Source organism: Myotis nattereri (assembly GCF_964212035.1).
Source record: "Myotis nattereri genome assembly, chromosome: 3".
In the NCBI taxonomy this organism is placed as follows: domain Eukaryota; kingdom Metazoa; phylum Chordata; class Mammalia; order Chiroptera; family Vespertilionidae; genus Myotis; species Myotis nattereri.
Genome location: NC_138077.1, coordinates 168,811,717 through 168,826,866, shown reverse-complemented (window position 1 = coordinate 168,826,866; position 15,150 = coordinate 168,811,717). Strand labels below are relative to the sequence as shown.

The 15,150-nt window shown below is 39.7% G+C and overlaps 1 protein-coding gene across 1 annotated transcript in view; it reads left to right on the top strand.

The window, feature by feature from the left end:
* SGIP1 (SH3GL interacting endocytic adaptor 1) overlaps window positions 1-15,150 on the top strand; it is a 209,660-nt gene that overhangs the window by 10,444 nt on the left and 184,066 nt on the right. The window lies entirely within an intron of this gene.

The window sequence follows — 15,150 nt, the reverse complement described above, 5'->3', positions numbered from 1 at the left end:
CTTTTAAGATGAAGTCTGAATGCCTCAGTGTGCTGTGCAACACTTTCATATGCAGGCCAGATAGGAGTTCCTTGCCCTTCTCTTTCCCTTGGGTATGGTAACAGTCTGTTCTGATCATTCAAGGTCAAACAAAAGTATCTCTCTTCAACAAATGCGTCTCACATTCCCCCAGGTTGAGAATGAGGTGCTCATTTAGTTTTTAATTCTCAACCTCCAAAGGGCATGAAGCAGAATGTTCAAGAGCACTAGCTTTGGAGTCAGGCTGACCGAGGTTAAACCCATCACTGTGACCTTGAAAAGCTAGTCAACTTTTTCTCCTCTTCAAAATGGGAGTGATAAAAAGTCTCTTGTTAATGGATAATCATGTAAGGTTGGAAGGATTAATCAGAAAGTGTAGCATTCAGAGTTCTGCAGAGATAAAGGAGAGAGAGAGAGAGAGAGAGAGAGAGAGAGAGAGAGAGAGAGAGAGAGATGACTTGTTTATAAGGACTGGCATGGCAAGTCCAAAATCCACAGAGCAGCCTGGCAGGCTGGCAACCTGCAAACTTAGATAGGAGTTGATTCTATAGTCTTGAGGCCAAGTGTTACGCTCTCAATAGATCATTATTTTCTGTTCATTCCTCTTCCAAGGGCAGGGCTCTGGGAGAGTAGAGATCATGTCTTACTTATTTTTGTATTCTCAACGTGTGGCTTGTGTAAGTGCTCAATAAATGTCCAGTGATTAAATAAACCTGTTGAGGGATCACAGACTTTTTTTTGGGTGGCGGGCGGAGGCGGGGGGGGGGGGGGAGATAGTCAAGCCACCAAGCATATATCATGAGAATTAAATTAGTTAATATATGCCAAACATTTAGAAGAGTATTTGGTCCAAAGTAAAGCTTATTAAATGGTGCTTTGTTGGGCACATCGAAGGCTCCAGCAGAGTTTCTGGATGCCAGGTAGTACCTAGGATTGCTCTCGCCCCAAAGTACCCATCTGTTGTGCAGGATTGCACTGGCTGAGAGCCATACTCTTTTTCCAGGTGCAGGCAGTTAATCTAGTATCACACACATTATGTCTGACTCCTCCCATTTTAAGAAAAACCAGATTTCATTGTATAGAAAATGTGGAAAATAGGAAGATACAAAGAAGATAATGAAATCACTAATAATCTCATTATTATAAAATAATCAACCACTGCTACAATTTGTTGAGTGTAGGACATGGGCTTTGGGGATAATTACCTGAAGCCCTTAAAGACTGAGCAATATCATTAGTAAAGTGGGTGAAATAACACCTACCACATAAGATTGTGGGGAAATGAAATAAGATAATGTATGGATGCACTCAGCACTACCTGACATTTTATGTAAGCCCTCAGTGAATGCTAGCTCTTAATAGCTTTATGGTCAAAATATATATCTCTGTCAAAGAACCCAATTTTATCATCACATAATATGCACACATGTATACATATACAGGGTGTCCCAACAATATGTATACACACTTTAACAGCTGATAGCTCAGTTTTAAGAATGAAAAAAATCTTACCTAATAATAGACAAACATGTAAATTGACTGTACCTTTGCTACACTAACCAGCCAATCAGGAGAGTATGCAAACTAACCCAACAAAGATGGCGGTTAATTTGCATACATAGGCTCCAATCGGGGAGCAAAGCTGGGTGGCTCTGGGGCAGGAGCAGCGAAGCCGGGCAGCCCCAGGGCCGAAGCAGCGAAGCCGGACGGCCCCAGGGCCAGCGGAGCGAAGCCTGATGGCTCCGGGGCCAGCTCTGGCCAGAGCGAAGGCCTGGGTCCTGGGTGCTAGAGGCAAACCAGTGCCAGCAGCCAAGGGAAGTGAAGGCCTATTGCACGAATCTCTTCGTGCAACAGGCCTCTAGTATTTTAATAAACACTGTCTTTATAAATATTCAAAGTGTGTATATACATTTTTGGGACACCCTATATGTGTGTATACACAGATACATAAGACATTTTACCTTATATTAGATTGTAACCATTATCCTAGGAAGCATATATATTTGTTAAAAGCATGGGATGGGAGACAAACTTCCTAAATTTAAGTCATCATCTCTCTATCCTTGTCAATGTGTGAATTTAGGTAAGTTATATAACCCCTCTATGGCTCAGTTTCTTCTTCTGTATGAGATGATCTCAATCTAAAATTACAAGGATTAAATGAGTTTATTATAGGGATTAAGTGAGTTTAATATGTTATACATATAGTTATTATTTTATTAAAATATGTATTATATATATATAATATATACAATATACATAAAGAGAAATATTTGGTACAGAGTAAATGCTCAATCAAGAAATGTTAGCTATCATTACCATTGTCATGAAACAGTCTCCAAAAGCATTGATTTTACTGGTTGTATAGTATTTCATTCCATGATAATTTATTTTACAATTCTCTTATTAGACATTTAGACTGCTAGCTGGAGATCTACACTTATACTGAGCCAGAATGGCTCATATTAATGAGTCACATGGTATGGTAGAAATCCTTGATTCCCATGTAATAAGATAGCTTGGTGAGGTGGTGAGAGTTCTATATTGGGTTCTAGTCCTGGCACTGTCCCAGCCAGCTGAGTGACTTTGGGCAAGCTATTTGCAAAGTAGTAGAAAGAGAAATTGATTTTAATTCAAAATATTCTAACATCTTCTGGCACCATTCCTTATTAGCTATGATAATAAGGCCAAGAATTTGCCAGGTGAGTAGGAATTGATTTTTTTTATGACCTCTTTGAAGGTCCTGGCTGTGTATGTTGGGCAAGTCACCATGTCTTTGTTTTTCCATCTGTAGAATGGTAAATGATATGAGCTTTCCGGCCTTTCTCATTTGGTTGTAAATATCAAAGCACAAAATATATGAGAAAGTGTTTTGAAAGCTATGAATCTTTAAGTAAATATAATGTAGTATCAGGGCTATTATTATATTTAGTATCTTAGAAACTATATTTTCAAGTAAAGGTTAGGTTAGATAATTTTGTAGTTGCTAACAAGTTTTAAGATTTTGTGCTCTAGTACTAGGGCTTCAGGACGTATCCCCACTACAGTTAGCCCCTCTCTCCATACCTTCCACCTTTCATGCATGCCACTGTTTTTCTTCATTTCATATACAAGGAGAGAAAAAACACCTTTCTTAATTTGATGAATTATTTATTTGGATGGGGAATTCTGTATATAATTTTGTTAAACTGGGTAGCAATATTGTTTCAATAATGAATACGGAGTGGGACAATTTAAAGGGTAAAATATATCTGGCCTAATTATAAAACCAAATATAGTGCTTCATATAATTTTGGCAAACTCTAATTCACTCAATCTAATTACCAGATCAAATGATTTAATCTGAATTTCTTCTCTTGATTTTTTTTTTTGCTATTGTCTATCTTTGTGGCAATATACTTCAAGTTGGCACATTGAAGAATAGAGTTTGTTGCTCTTTTGATAATTTTTACTAAAACACAGAGGAAATTTGTAGTGGCAATGGAATGCTGTGAGTTAGTCCCTGTTCTAGATATGGAATACAAGTTTGCAAAACACATGGAGGCCTTGCCTTCATGGAGTTTGCATTCTATTAAGAGGAGACAAAACTAACAAACCAAATGAATAAACTGATAGTTTCAGATGGTGGTAAAATCAATGAAAAACAACACAAAATAAAAACCATGTGGAAGAGGAAGGGGAGTGGTTGTGAAAGGTACTTGAGGTCATAAGGGAAGGCACTTAAACTGAGATTTCTTCATAGTGAGACTTGTAAAGGTCTGGGAACATATTTCAGGAGTGAAAAATAGAGAGGCAAAAGGGTCTGGAACTAGTAAGCTCAAGAAACCAAAGGAAAGCCAGTGAGGCTACAGACCAATGAAGGAGGGGAAAGGTGACAGGAGAGAAGGAAGGCAAGAATTGGGTCAGGTAGGGCCTTGTGAGCAATAGAGATGAGTCTGGAATGTATTCGGAAGCAATGGAAACCATTGGATGGGGTTCAAAGAGAAGATCATGCTTCCATATGATCTTCAATTACTTTGGATGTTGGATGGACATGGACTTATGTAGCTATAGTTGTCATTCTGTTCGTGTGTGTGTGTCTGTGTTGAGAGAAAGTTGTCTTGAATCTGTGTTCAAGTATAAATACTCTGATTTTAAATTTTATGTTTATTTTCTGTAAAGCTAAGAGAGGTTGAAAAGGATTGTGGTGCCCTTCCCAAAGCCACTCGGCACCATCACTGCTGAGGTCTGAGAGCTCAAAGTAAAGGTTTATTTTACTTCAGCTATTGAACAGGTTTTTCTTCTAACCCAAATGGTCCCGGCATTAGATTTCTTCCAAGGCATGTTGACAGGTGAAAAAAAATGAAAATGTTAGAAATCCAAGTATATTATGCTTTTTATGTACTTGTTTTTAAGTGGCTTTGAAGCACTTCAATTCTTTGATAGTCATTTTGATACTGAATCCATTTATTAGGTTGGCTCTCATCACTGAGGCTCTTTCTCTCTAGTCCTCATCAGAAAGATAGAAGCACTTAACAGATCTTGCTGTTGACAGAGGTCGACCTCTCTATGTTCCATTTTTCTCCCCAAATGTTTCCATTAAACCCTTGTGTTACGCCTGAATTTCATTGACAGAGATCCCTACTGTCTCCTTCAACAAGATTTACCTGTGTAGTCCTCCAACTCCGTAGCTATTCTCTTCCTACCTGCAGGTGCTGAAACTGTGCTCTAAAATGTATTTGTAAACCAGAGGAAAATATATGAAGCTTTCTGGAGGTAGGACTTGTTCCTATTCCAGTCTTCTTTATACTAAGGGCTCTGTTTTTTTCTTCTAATTGCTTTTTTGATATAGAAGGTAAGTGCACAGGCTTGAAAGTCAAAACAAACCTAGATTCAGGTCCTGCCTCTGCAACTTACTGGCTGTGTATCTTTGGGAAGGCCTGAGCTTCAGGGTTTTATGTTTGTTTGTTTCTTTTTTTTCTTAGCTTTTTAAACTATCACAAGTTCACAAATTATCAGCAAGTATTTATTGAGGCTGCAAACATTGTACCAGGTACTCGGTTTATATGGTGAGCAAACATCATGAGCACAGGCCTTGTGGAGCCTGCAGTAAAATGACAAAGACATTAAATTAATATAGATAACTAAATGACTATAAGTGAACAAAGTGCTGTGAAGGAAACACTGAATGAGATTCTCAAAGACCTTTTTTAAAATATGGGACCTATGCCCTAACCGGTTTGGCTCAGTGGATAGAGCGTCGGCCTGCAGACTCAAGGGTCCCAGATTTGATTCCGGTCAAGGGCATGTACCTTGGTTGAGGGCACATCCCCAGTAGGGGGTGTGCAGGAGTCAGCTGATCGACGTTTCTCTCTCATCGATGTTTCTAACTCTATCCCTCTCCCTTCCTCTCTGTAAAAAATCAATAAAATATATTTTTAAAAAAATATGGGACCTAATCTGATAAGTGGGCGTGAATCAAAATTGTTGTAAGTATTACAGGACACTGTGCTTTTAACATATTTCCTGTGACCATCGCATTCAATTGATCATGGCTATTGCCATTGTTATTATCTTGCCGTTGTCATTGTTAATATTACACACACCCCATGCCTGTATGTAGCCTTGCTTCAGTGAGCTTTCCAGAACACAAATGTCTACTGTGTTCTTGGTTATTTGCCTAGAGCTGCTCTGCATCTGTGCTCCCCGACTGCTGCCAACTTACCTAGTTTCTGACCTGGTATCTGAGCAGTTTCCGGGGCCAGCCACTCATATTTTGGGTTCCATCCATGCCTTGACTCTCGCAGATTCCTTAGAAGATTTCTGATCTTATTGCTCTACCTCCTAAATGAATGTTAACCAAACCTCAACATGACAACTGCCTTGTTGCTATGCTGCTCAAGAAGGAAGGAGGAATCTTTTAGGAAATTTTCTGAAAGAACAAAAGAATGCCTCCCTCTCTGTTTAAGCCCTTGTGAAGAGCCTATGGCTACACCTACTCTGCACTATAAGCATCTGTGCTGGCTGTGTTACAAACCTGAGGGATATTTCTTTCCATTGTTTACCAGAAAGTTTTTCTTATTCACCACTGCCCTAAGCCGAGACCATAAATCTAATCCTCAGGCTTTTCCATTTCTCTATATCAAAGCCTGTGAAAATTAAGATTTTAAAATTATGGTACTGTAAATACATCCATCCAGCTGATTGGTAAGAGGGACACTGCTTTATGGCCAGTACCTCTGAGTCATCTCTTCTACTAGAGTCGCTCCTAACTCACTTTAGCTCTTCCTTCCTATTCTCTAGTTAGACCTTACTAAAAGATAGCTGCCCCATAACTTACTAAAAGAAAGCTGTCCCAGATCGATCCTAGATCTCAAGATATTGCATAAGAAAGACTAAGAATAGCATTATCCTTGAAATGTTCCATATTTTCTCTTAACCAGTAGGTGCAGCTATAACCACCTCTCCCCCTCCCCATCAAGAGGAGAAAAGGAGTTCAGATTTATTAACATAAAAATAGCTACCTGAGTTCCTGCTTTGTGCCAGAAACTATCCTTAAATTTCCTATGAGCTTTGATCACATTTAACATACACAACAAGTCTATGAGGGTGATACTACAATTATCCCCCTTTTAGAGATGAGAAAACTGAGGTCAGAGAGCTATGACTTTCCCAGATATTTAGACTTGAACATGCGCTGACTCCCAAACTTACGTTATAAATCATGAAGTAATATTGTCTCTCCATTTTTACCTTGGAGGAATTATATTGAATATATTCCCACATAAGGGCAAACACAGTGATATCATTTGTACCACAACATTTGATAACTAATATTATTATCGCATGCTTGCCTATTCTCACCAGATAAAAATTAAATTTGAGACGATTCCTGTCCATGAAATATCTATAAACCTCACATAGAAAAATGAGTAAATGATTATAGAGGTAACAAAACTATTCTCCAGGATGTCTTTGTTCTGATTGTTTTTAATTAGATTGGTTTGCAATTTCTTGCATGTTACTTTAGAGGTTTTAATGGGGACTCTATGTTGAAACAAACTTTAATAAATGATCTTGGATGTTTCAAGGAAATTTTCTGAAAGAACAAAAGAATGCCTCCCTCTCTGAGAAATTTGCAATGTTTTCTGCGGTAGAATGAGAAATGTATTTATCCCTTTTGCTCAACCCTCCATTGTACACATCTCCTAGTTTCAGTAATAATAGAAATTTTATTTCATAGCATTTCAGAGACAATTCAATCATCAGTTGACTTTTGCTTAATATGAGAAATGAAGTGAAGTTATTCTGTCTGGTTTAGCAAGGTTTATAGTTCCCAATTCCATATTAATAGCTTCAGTATAGTTAAGGCTTAACACTGTTTTTAATTTTAATATCTTTACCAAATGCTCAGTCCTCAATAACTATAATAAAATGTGTATTTTAGAAATGTGTAAAAATATGCGGCTCCTCTCCAAGTTTATTTATAAACCTGAGATAGAGCATTTATGCTATTTACTCTGCAGTAAATACAAATACAGCCCTTAGGCATTGCTTTTTTACTTATTTCTTGTTCTCATCGCAAGTTCTTTAGTCAGAGCAGGAAAAATAGCAATATATGATGACCTCTGTGTGGAAGGCACATGCCCCCAAATTTGCAAAAGTCCAAGACTCTGTACATTCTCTGAACGTGTCATTGACTCGTAGAAAGGTGGGCCACAGTCACCCAAGGTTGGTAGTAATTATTGCCATTATTACTATTATATAGAATTTATCAGTGTTCTAGGCTGTGAGGGACTGTATAAATGGCCCATCACCTCTCTCTCACTATAACCCTGTGAGGGTTATTCTGAATTCCACATGATGAATGAGGAAAAAGGCCCAAGGTCTCATGCACAGCTAGGAAGTGGCAGAGCAGGAGGGAACCACTGAGTCCCTAAATCTGTGCTCCCTGAATCACTGTGTTTAATGACTGCCAACCACCCTTGTGGGCTTGTCTGAGGGAGCTGGGATGGTGAGGCTCTTGTCCATTGTCAAGAACAGTCAAAGAGTTCATATTGGACCTCTTTATCCCCACTCATCACCCCGACTGAGCTCTTTTGACTATGGTTGTTTTGCTGGATATGCATTTTAAAGAGTCTTTACTGACTTGGGCAGATTCATTTAACAACACAATTTCCAGGCTGTCCTAGGTATAGGTCCTCCACTTCCTTCTTTGAGGCACTGTATACTGTTTCCCACTGTTACACTGCTCCTTTTTCTCTCTTCCCTTGTTTCTTCTCAAGTTCGCTTACCTGGTTTGCATTGTGCTGCTGTTTCCTGTGTTCTTGTTCAGATGTCTCTGCCCTTCCTGCCATCCTCATGAAGTCAGGTTTAGATGGATGTAAAGCAGCTTCACTAAGAGGAGTAAGGAGCTAGGCCACTTGGGTAAAATCCTGACCCCTTCACTAACTAGGTGTGCAATCTTAACTAATTTACTTCTCCTCTCTATGCCGCTGTTTTCTGTTTTAAAAACCTGTTTCTCAGCTCTAAAATCAATGTTACTATATTAATTCCTATCTCATAGAATTATTATGAGGAATAAATGAGCTAACCCATATGAAAGTGCTTAGCTTAGTGCCTGGAACAGAGTAATTGCTCACTTAATCAATTTTGTTCTTACATTTGCCTGATGGCAAGTAATTTACATCAGAAAATCCCATTATTTGATGGAGACAGAAATGACTTCAAACACTACAAGGGAAAACCCTTCCCCCAGGAAGAAAACAAAACAAGCTCTCCCTTTAAGGTGCTTCCCAATCCTTCAGTTCCCCCTGGCCACTACAAAGCATGTTGGCCGACTGCCACTGGGACCTCAGAGACCAAAACATCAGCCAAGTTTTGTTTTTCTCTTAACTCTTGCTATTCCTGTCTCACCAAATCCCTGCAACCCTGCAGAAGGGTGTTGGCAATAACTTTATGTTTGGGTTATGATTGATCTGAGTCTTGTGGTCCTAGGGGACTGGGTAAAAAGCTGGGGATACCATGGCTTTTTGTTCACTTGCCTCACAAAAGTCATGCATCAAAACATATATATATATATATATATGTATATATATGTATATATGTATATATATGTATACACACACATATATACACACACATATATATACACACACACATATATACATATTTATATATATATATATATTTGCTCTGCCGCTTTGTACCTACATATGCAAATTAACCACCATCCTTGTTGGGTTAATTTGCATACTCTCCTGATTGGTTGGTGAGCGCAGTAGGAGGGACAGTCAATTTACATGTCTGTCTATTATTAGGTGAGATATATGTAAAAGCCTAAGTGAGTGTATGACCAAACAACCAGTCGACTTGTTGCTATGACATGTACTGACCACCAGGGAGAAGATGCTCAATGCAGGAGCTGTCCCCTGGTGGTCAGTGCGCTCCCACAGCCCGGCGGCAGCCACTCACTCTCTCAGTAGTCCTGCAGGTCCAATCTCTGGAGAATGGGCCAGGCACCGATGGACCGGTGCTGCCAGCACAATCCCGAGTGCTGCCGGCCTCCTGGAAGTTGGCCTCAGGCACCGCGGCTGCTTCCCCTCCCTAGATGCTCTGCAAGGAAGAAACAACTGGCGCGAAGGTCAGCAGGAGGGATCCAGATCCCTGGCCTGGCAAGGGTATCCCACTGTCCGCCCAGAGGGCTGATTGCATCCTGCCTCCCCTACCTCAGAACAGGCACCAGATGCAGGGCTCACAGCTGGCAGCTGTGACCATGTGAGCCCACAGGCACAGTGGGCGCAGTGGGGCTGGGATGAGAGGGAGCGGCAGGCAGGAGTGGCAGGCAGTGTTGCACTGTGGGTTTCGGCCCAAATCCCACAAGCCACCCCGAGGGACCCCACCTGTGCATGAATTCGTGCACTAGGCCTCTAGTATATGATAATTTTGTGTGCAGGTGGGGAAGGATTAGTGTAAAGCAGAATTCAAAATGACCCTCAGAGCCAGCAGTGCCCAATACTTTACACAAAGTATTTCATCCTATGCTCACAGCTTCCTCATACAGATGGTATTATTTTTTCTATTGTAAAAATGAAGTCATCAACAGTGAGGCCTGCAAATATTTTAATATCGCTATTTTCCCTTTCTCTAGAAGTAATTTGACTAAGGTCTACCTGATTCTAACATCTGTGCTCTTAACCACATCACAGTCCTGGTCACTTCATTCTGGTGTACACCTTCCTTCCTATACTACCCTCGTTTGGCCTCAGTTTCCTCATCTGTAAAATGATAGGGTTTAGCATGATGACTTGGAATTCCCTTCCAACTCTGACATTTTGACACTCTGGGTCAGCATCTGAGTTTAGAAGCACTGAATGTCCATCCGAATGTGTATGGACAGGACACACTTGCTCATTGCTTCTTGATTTATGCTGCAGCTGTCTTTGAATCATATTAAATCCTTGGTCTGGCCTGTGGGGATTGGGCTGAATAAAAGTGTAATATGCTAATTATCCTGTTTTTGTACCCACCAAACACACTTTGTTCTATTACCACTGAGCAAATCCTCTTAGGAATCCAGTAGAGCTTTAAGAATTCTCTTCTGGTAGTTGCTGAATATGTGTTGCCTTGGTCCACAATTTTATACAATTTCAGAAGAAAAGGTGCTTCTGAGAGTCTAAACAAGGTTGCACTCAAGTATAGAAGAGCGAGAACTCAACAACCATTAGACTCTACTGAGTTAAGTCTCTTTTGCCTTATTCTTTATAGTTTTACTAGTGGCCCAGTGCACAAATTCATGCACATTAAAATGAAATTAATTAGAAGAAATATTTTAATATTGCTATTCGCCCTTTTTTTATAATAGAAGTGTCAACCAAATTCACAATCAACAATGATAGATTGGAACACACGTGTGCGATTGGCGCCAGCGAGAGCTTCATATGTATTGTGCATGCGCAAGTCAACTTGGCTTTTTATATAGAGAGAATAAACTTACTTAATTAGGCCTGCTTTCTGATTTAGCTTAACTTTTTCCAGCCCAGTGAAGCACTTCTCTGTCAGGTAATTGTCAGTAACACAGCAGTAAGTATCAATATGAGGCAGATTATTATTGTAGATCATGCAGGGAGAACAAAGGGTAAAATATTTAACTGTAGCAGTGTTTGACTATATTCTGTTCAGTGAGAAAACCTGAAGTCATTTTCAAGGTCCACCATTTCTTACTTCTTTTCAGTCGGGTCAAGTTTCTAAGCTTTCTAAATCTCCGTTTTTCCGGCTAATGAAAAGAAAATAGGATTCCACTGAGTCTCCTATCTACCTACTTCAGGACTTCTGTGAGGATCAAATGAGATGAGGCACAGAAAAATGCTTCACAGACATGTGGTTAAAGTGTAAAATGTTTCCACCTGGCTATAAAGCAAGTCGTGTTCCTGGGCTGAAGAAAATATTTCTTCTAATTAATTTCCTTTCAATGTGCATGAATTTGTGCACTAGGCCACTAGTAAAACTATAAAGAATAAGGAAAAGATACTTAACTCAGTAGAGTCTAATGGAGGCTAGTCACTAGGGAGATGAAGCCGGGCGTTGCTATGTGATGTCACTACCTGGTGCCCATAGCCACCGTTTCTGGGCTGGGCTAGGCTGTGGGCCGCATTTTGCACCATGGGTGTTGGCATCGATCATTTGCGATTTGGTGGGGTGTCACTCTGGGGTGGTGGTGGGGCCTGTGTCCCACTTGGGGGAAGCCAAGTGTTGCTTTGTGGGCACCAGGTCCGTGGTGTCGTTTCTCTGTAAATGGCCAGTGCGCATCACGGGAGCTCCTGCGTTGAGTGTCTGCCCACTGCTGGTCAGTGAGCATCTTAGTGACCAGTCGGATAGTCAGACATTTAGCATATTAGCCTTTTATATATATTTTTTGTGTGAGATTATATTATATTATATATATATAGATGAGATTAGGTACTTGCTCCAAGGCTCAGACAGAACAAGGCTCCATAGCCTGTGCAGAGAATTCAAATTTGAGTCTGCCTGTATTTTTCATATGCTACCATGACCTTTCCCTTGGTGTAGTAGTAGAAAGAGGCACCAGCTTTGCTACTAATTTTTAGTGTGCTGTTTTGTTAAGACACAATTTATCAATAAAGTCAATCTATAAAATTGATTGCTTTTAAACTGAGTAATATTACAGATTCTATATTTTGAGCCATGTTAATGCTCTAATCATTTCAACTGGTTAGGAGAACATGACATCACATTATATTTCTCTTTCTCTTTTATCTCATAGGTTCAAGCACCAAGTACTATCAGTTTTCTCTTCATAATGTCTCTATGTATTCTCTTCCTCTGTCACTCACCATTATAAATCTGGACCTTATTTCAATCCTGGAATCTTGAAATAACTGCAAACTGTCCAAACTGCTAGGATCCACCCAATTTGCCTCCCAGTATTACCTATATATATAAAAGCCTAAGTGACTGTTCGACCAGTAGCTATGATGCGCACTGACCACCAGGGGGCAGATGCTCAATGCACAGGCATGGAAACATGAAACAAACTGATGAATCTCAGAGGGAAGAGGGGAGGCGGGTGGGAAGAGATTAACCAAAGATCTTATATGCATACTAGAGGCCCGGTGCATGGATTTGTGTACCACTGGGGTTCCTCAGTCTGGCCTGTGGGGATTGGGCTGAAACCAGCAGTCTGACATCCCCTGAGGGGTCCTGGATTGTGAGAGGGTGCAAGCCAGGCTGAGGGACCCCTCCCCCCGCCCCCCCCCCCCCGTGCATGAATCTGTGCACCAGGCCACTAATCTATAATAATAAAAGTGTAATATGCTAATTAGACCGGACATCCTTCCAGACAAAGCCGGGGCTGCAAGGGAAGCCCAGGTCCTGGGCACCTGCCAGCGGCTGTAGGGAAGCCGGTGCCTGCAGCAAGGGGAAGGAAGCCCTACTCTTGCATGAATTTCGTTCATCGGGCCTCTAGTACATATATAATGTTCTTACTTCTTGATCTTGTCCAAAACCTCAATTATTTTTTCTCTAATGCTTGTGGTATCGTTTTTCAGGCTTCCATGAGAGAAATGCCTAAATTAAACTTTCTGTTCTCCTCTGTCCACCACCTTTATCTTATCTCTTAACCTTTGCCAAGCATGTTTTTTGCAACTCTCTTCATAGAACTCTTCCCAGTCCTTCAAGGTCCATTCCATGGACAAAAAGGAGCCTTGTCCCTCTTGTTCATCAAGAAACAAATATATTGAACATGAGCAAAATGCCAAACACATAGGAGCACTTAGTAAATATTTGTTGAATTAATGTATGATTCTAACAAAGGTATTTTTGACTACTTCATTGTACATGCAGATATTCTTTAAACCCCAGTGGCACCAATTTAGCAGTTCTGTGACCCTATAGTCTCAGCGAGTTGTTTTATTTTCATACACTTAAGGAAGAATAAGATCACTGAAATCAAAGAAGAGTTTTAAATTGTCCAAATCAAAGCTCTATTCTCTTATAGACTAGAGGAGGAAGAAACTCTTCCTGTGTGTCAGGCCCTGTACTGAGTGCTCTATCAGTACTTACTCATTACATTACGACAACATTGTGAGGTAGCTGCTATATTATCCTCATTTTACTGATATAAAAACTGAAATTCAGAAAGTTTAAGTAACTTGCCCAAGATTTAAAAAAAGGTTATATATAACATGGTTAAATCAGGACCCAGACATTCTGGCTATGGAATGTGCAGTCGTCAGCATTATATTACGCTACCTCTTACACCACTGCAAAACAGGAAAATATTTAATATATCACCAGGCTAACCCCAAGAATGAAAAAACAAAAGAACAAACAACAACAAAAAACTCCTATGTCAGACTCAACAGTCAGTGGAACATCATAGATTCTTATTAGGAAAGATAGTCTTTTAGATCCAGCTCTTGTTTATTTATAATCCCGAGGAAGATGCTCTCCTAGCTGTACTCTTTGTTTTGGCATTAAATTATAACAGCCTTGCCATAGCTGGAGCTGTTCTGTTTTCTTTTGAAGGGTCTCTGCTGGCCCTCTGAATGCCACATGGCTAAGGGCAGAATGTGCCTTCTTTAAGGAAACTCTACTTCCTGGAGCTTCTCTGGCATGCTGTCCTAGGAAACTCGGTACTGCAAGCCTCTGAGCAGCTGAATAAAAATGAAGTGGGCATTTGTATTTCCCCATTGATTGAGTTGGCTCAACCTGATGTAGGTTCAGATTCACAAAAGCATAGACAGGCTTGCTTCCAGGTTTGCAATGGAGATGGAGGAAGGCAGACTGTGTGCCCAGCTTCCTTGCAAAGCATGCATTGGATATGTGTTAGTGGTACCTTTTAAAACCAAGGCTCCAGAGCTTCCCCTCTCCCACCGATCACAGGATGATTTGTGCAAGATGCCCTACTTCTTCTGCCAATTGGACCCTATTCAAATGAGCATGCAGATCAGAAAGTGTTTTTTAGTATTTTTTCACAAGGGTATTATTTTAATAGTGATTTATATTAAGATGCAATGTCTCCTAAATTATAAAAATTTCTTTAAAAATATACTGACTTCCTCATACTCATTTTCTTTCATGTATTGACATTTTTCAAATACTGCATACTGAAATAAATTAAAAATATGATCATTACAACATGTGGCAAATAACTTCTTCTTGTCTACCATTTTTCTCATTCATTTTAAAAATAATGCTTAAGGCATTAAACTTTATAGATGAAAATACTATTCATATATTTCATAAAATCAAAGCTAGAAGAGCCTTAGAAAATAGCCACACTTGCATGAAATGCTGACAAATAATTTACATATGATTCCTATACAGCATTCTGTTTACACCATGTAATTATAATCTTGATATCATAATTTGGGTACTCTGTTGAACTTAAAATTTTAATACTTAAAAATCATTGTTCCTGTCCATAATTGATGAGTGGATAAACAAAATATGGTACATATTTATGCAATGCAATATTATTCAGCTTTAAAAAGAAAGGAAGTTCTGATACATGCTATACCATGGGTGAACCATGAAAACACAATACTATGTGAAAGAAGCCAGACACAAAAGGTAACATTGCATGATTCCATGTTTATAAAATGTTCAAAACAGATAAATCTATAGAAATAG